At 32.9% G+C, this 1,233-nt stretch overlaps 1 non-coding gene across 1 annotated transcript; it reads left to right on the top strand.

Annotated features, from left to right (window-relative positions):
* Positions 1-376: 376 nt before the first annotated feature.
* Positions 377-480, top strand: LOC115231944. The gene has a single exon (XR_003883566.1). It is a non-coding gene; the product is annotated as a U6 spliceosomal RNA (small nuclear RNA).
* Positions 481-1,233: the final 753 nt, after the last annotated feature.

Here is a 1,233-nt window from a genome sequence, read left to right on the forward strand (position 1 = left end):
TTCAGTAGAGTGTAATTTCAGTCAGATTTGGATGCTATTTCTAGCAGGTCAAAATACTATATACAGCCTTATGCTGTTTGCAGAGCTATTTGGAGCTGCATCAAATTATAAAAAAAAATAAATATTCAAACCAGAGTTCTGAGTTAGAAAATTTTAAGTCTTTAGGGAAGATATGATTTCCATGCATGAAACTTTTGGCCCTAAAGTCATTTTTGTACTTTTGTACATGTAAATATAAGTTTCCATATGTAAGAGAGAAGAAGAAGATCGTCATCATTGTCATCATCCTCATAATCTTGATGATGATGATCATCATCATTGTTGTCAAGAAATGGCAAACTGCTGGGAGAGAGAGAATTTAATAAAAGAAGTTAGACTAGCTATGGCGGTACATATTCTAAAATTGGAACAATACAGAGAAGATTAGCATGGCTCCTACGCAAGGATGACATGCAAATTCGTGAAGCGTTCCTTATTTTTCAAATGGCAGTGCCCCAGCATGGCCACAGCTCATGAGCTGAAACTAGATGAAATAAAAATAAAATAAATCCATTTTCTATAAATATTACAGCTTCTTGCTCACAGATGTGCAGGTTCTTTTTCTTATATTTTCTAATATTAGCTGTTGAATTTTTCTCAAATCAAACCCTTGATTTTAAAATCAAGCCCTGTTCTCTTTGAAAAGAAAGCCACATTTCATGAGTGCACTACACCTAAGAAAAAAGTGGAAATCCCTTTCATCACAGATCTGCTTGATCAGATATGATCTTGCGTAGATACCTTGAGTATTAAATGGCTAGTTGCTTTATTTGGAACTAGTGGCCTGTCAAAACCGTTTGTCTATAAGGCTCTCTAATACTGGGAATGAAATTGTTTTATAAAAATATTTTGTTAAAGACAATGAAGAAAGAAAGATCTTTTTGGTATGGAAACTATTTTTAGGAAAGAAAATTGGTAAGTTGTGTTATTCCTGGTTTTTCCAAGAGAAATTTGCCTCTGTTGGGAATTACACTAAGATCATAGTTTGACTTGCAAGTATCTTACAATTTCATCAATGCATACAATGCCACAACAATGCATACAAGTTTACAACAAAAATAGTTAACAAGAAAATTACATCAGCATCATCATCATCAACAGCAACAACAACAGATATATCTCATTCAATCAGCTTTTAATATATTTCTTAACTAATGTTTCTAATGCCGATGAAATTAAACTATCAGAGACAGA

Source organism: Octopus sinensis, unplaced genomic scaffold (assembly GCF_006345805.1).
Source record: "Octopus sinensis unplaced genomic scaffold, ASM634580v1 Contig18962_ERROPOS717009, whole genome shotgun sequence".
Lineage (NCBI taxonomy): Eukaryota > Metazoa > Mollusca > Cephalopoda > Octopoda > Octopodidae > Octopus > Octopus sinensis.